Raw genomic sequence first — 3,863 nt, forward strand, 5'->3', positions numbered from 1 at the left:
CATGCTTTCCACCCAGTCTTAAGACCCACTTCCCTCTTTTTTTTTAATTTTATTTTTTATTGAAGTATAGTTGATTTACATTGTTAGTTTCAGGTGTACTGCAAAGCATTTCAATTATACATATACATACATAAATATACATATATTTTCAGGTGCTTTTTCCATTATAGCTTATTACAAGAAATTGAATATAGTTCCCTGTGCTATCTGGTAGGTCCTTGTTGTTTATGTATTTTATATATAGTAGTTATATCTGTTAATCCCCCAAATCCTAATTTATCCCTCCCCTCCACTGCTTGCCCCTTTGGTAACCATAGTTTGTTTTCTATGTCTGTGAGCCTCTTTCAGACCCACTCCCCTTATTCTACCTTTCTCCAGTAGGTAAGGCTCAGATACTCACTGTGGGTGGAAAGGACACACCATGAGGCAAACAGGAAATAGAAGATTTAGATCAGAATAAGTGGCCCATCAACACTTCTTAGGTACAGGAAAGAGCTCCTTTTTCCCTCTCATGATACTAGGACCCAAGGGAGACAGAAGGTGTAGGCACCCAAGAAATACGGACAGAAAGAAGACAGATGGACCTTGTCCTTTCGCTTTGGCTGTTCTCCAATGAGACTGCAAAAGCAGTATTTAGTGAGATAAAGTCCTATCCATCCTGATGATGGCTGCTTATTTAGAGAGAAGAAATGTTAGGACATCGTCCAGATGAAGAAATGGACTTCCCATTTGCACAGGGAAATTGAGAGTTTCATATCGTCCTTGCTGTGGGCTGCCTTTTGCTATATGGAGTCACCCTCAACTTAGTGGGATTAGGAGCAAGGTGGATGAGAGCTATAATTTCTAACTATTCCAAGATTAAAAAAGAAAATGAGCCAGAATTCCACTACTACTATGCTTTTCGGGAATATTAAAACGAAAGGACTTGAGATTTAGAATTGATGCTGGGAAGGTATTATCTTTATATGAGAAATAGAAGCTACCTAGTAATGGAAGAATCTGTAGGCAAAATTTATCACCTCTCTGGATGCTATTCCTTAAATAGAGCTTCTTTGGTTAGTACTTATTAGTTAGAATCAGTAAGCATAGCAGCATACGGATTTGAATATCGCTGTTAAATTCCGTATAATCAGCAAAATGCAAAGATGAATTAATATTATTTCATGTTATTTTGTTTTCTGCTCAACAGAAGTAAGTTGGTGCAAAGTTGGACTACCCTGTAAAAAGAACTAGAAATTTTTCTCTTTCAAGGTCATAGGGAAGGAAACTGAGCAAAAAAAAGAAAGAAAATTAAATGTTAAATCTGAGTCAGATCTAATATTTATCAAGCATCTCTACATTGGCTAAAATATTTAATCCTCTCAAAGCCACCTGAGGCATAGGCATTACGATTGCTGCTTTATAGATAAATAAACTGAGGCTTGGGAATTTAAGTAGCTAACTGAAGGTCACACAGCAGAGACTGGCAAACGCAGGATGCAAACATAGGTATATTTTATGTGGATATTTCTGATTCCACATTCTGTGCTCCTTCCTAGGGTATCTTAGTTACCATTCGATCCATTTTACAGATAGGAGAACCGATAATTATATCTTCTCTCCTTTGACAGGTAAGAAAACAGCAGCTCAGAAAATTAAGCATCTTCCCAAAGTCACATAATTGGTTGATGCCACAGAATTCAAACCTACTTTTTCACAGTGGATTTGCCTCCAGAACACAGGTGCTATGATTAAATCTAAGTCAAAGTGAGGAGGGAAAAGATTCATATCAACATTGTCATCACTGGACACACAGATTAGAGCAAGTCTACCAACTCTGGCCATCTGATCTAAAGATATGATGGGATCAACAAATGAACCAAAAAAACAAGTTGAGAAGGAGGCTGCTGATATGGGAAAGGACTCCAGGTATGCCTGGGTCTCAGATAAACTGAAAGCTGAACGTGGGCATGGTGTCACTACTGATATTTCCTTTAGAAATTCAAGACCAGCAAGTAGTATGTGACTGTCACTGATGCCCCAGGACCCAGAGACAATCAAAAACATGACTGTACACAGAGCTCAGGCTGACTGTGCTCTCCTGGTTGGTCTTGGTGAGACTGAAGCAGGTATCTCCAAGAACGGGAAGACACGTGAGGGTCTTCTGGCTTACAGACTAGGGGTGAAATAGCTAAGTGGTGTTAACAGAATGGATTCCACTGAGCCACCCTACAGCCAAAAGAGATGGGAGGAAATCATTAAAGAAGTCTGCACCTACACTAAGAAAGTTGTCTAAACCTCAACACAGTAGCATTTTCTGGTTAGACATGACCATGTGTATAGTGACAACATGCTGGAGCCAAGTGCAAACATGCTTTGATTCAAGGGATGGAAAGTCCCCATAAAGATGGCAAGGTCAGTGGAACCACACTGCATGAAGCTCTGGGTTGCATCCTGCCACCAACTCTTCCGACTGACAAGCCCTTGGCATCTTCCCCTCCAGAAGGCCTACAAAATTGGTAGTATTAGCACTGTCCCTGCAAAGACTGATGTTACCAAACTCAGCATAATAGACACCTTGGCTCTAGTCAATGTCACAAGTGAAGTCTGTTGAAATGCATTACAAAGCTTTGAGTGAAGCTCATCCTAGGGACAAGGTGGGCATCAACGTCAAGAATGTGCCTGCCAAATTTGTTCACTGTGGCACCGTGGCTGGTGACAACAAAAGTGACCCATCAGTGGAAGCAGCAGGCTTCCCAGCTCAGGGGATTATCCTGAACCACCAAGGCCAAATCAATGCAGCCTACACACCCGTGAGGGATTGACACACAGCTCATGTTTGCTTGCAAGTTTGCTGAGCTGAAGAAGAAAATTGATTGTTATTCTGAAAAGAAGCTGGAGGATGGCCCCAAATTCTGTAAATCTGATGATGCTGCCATGATCTAAAGGGGTCCTGACAAGCCCATATGTGTTGAGAGCTTTCCTGAGGACCCTCCTCTGGGTCGTATTGCTGTTCAGACAGTTGCCATGGGGGTCATCAAAGCTGTGGATGGGAAGGCAACAGAAGCTGGGAAGGTCACCAAGTCTACCCAGAAAGTTCAGAAAGCTAAGTGAAGGGGGAGAGGTATAGCTCAGTGGTAGAGCTCATGCTTATCATGTGCAAGGTCATGGGTTCGATTCCCAGTATCTCCATTAAATAAAAAATAATAGTGATAATAAATAAATACAATTAATAAATATTGCCTCCTCCTCAAAAATAAACAAAACTTAAAAGAAAATATTTCTTTTAAAAGAAGAAAGCTAAGTGAATAATATCCCAGTCTTAGTCAGTGGAAGAATTGTTTGTTTCTGTCGACCCTTTAAGGTTAATGGTAAAAGACTAGTTAACGACCTGCATCATAAAACCTTCAGAAGGAAAGGAAAAGGTTGTGGATCATTTGTTTCGTGTGTGTATGGCAGTTTCATTAGTCTTTAAAATCAGGACATTTTAATGGAAACACCTTGACCAAAAATCTATCACAGAATTTTAAGACCCATGAAAACAAAGTTTAATGAGAAACCTGTGTCTTTTTTTGGTCAAGACTGTAAATTCCTATAGTCTTATTTAGGTAAAAGATATAAGTAAGAGTCATCCATAGTTTATTTTTGGTGTTCCATCCTTTGACATCAAAATTTGATAATTCTGGGTTAATTTTGTTTTCTTGGTGGGAATTTTGGGTTTTTTCACCTTGTCTAAGAGGAAGAATCATCTCTGTTTTTTTGAGGACACAGTGAAAAGCTGTGGGAGTCTGTTGGTTGCAACCCCTTAGGTTAGGACAGACAAGCAAAATAGTATTTTTGTTTGTAGATGAGCTCTTGTAAGAAGATCAAATTCTGTAATATTG

General features: G+C 39.7%; 1 pseudogene; it reads left to right on the top strand.

Moving 5' to 3' along the window:
- The first annotated feature begins 1,842 nt into the window (after positions 1-1,842).
- LOC105096593 (elongation factor 1-alpha 1-like) lies at positions 1,843-3,131 on the top strand (annotated as a pseudogene).
- Positions 3,132-3,863: the final 732 nt, after the last annotated feature.

This window comes from Camelus dromedarius, chromosome 34 (genome assembly GCF_036321535.1).
Source record: "Camelus dromedarius isolate mCamDro1 chromosome 34, mCamDro1.pat, whole genome shotgun sequence".
In the NCBI taxonomy this organism is placed as follows: Eukaryota; Metazoa; Chordata; class Mammalia; order Artiodactyla; family Camelidae; genus Camelus; species Camelus dromedarius.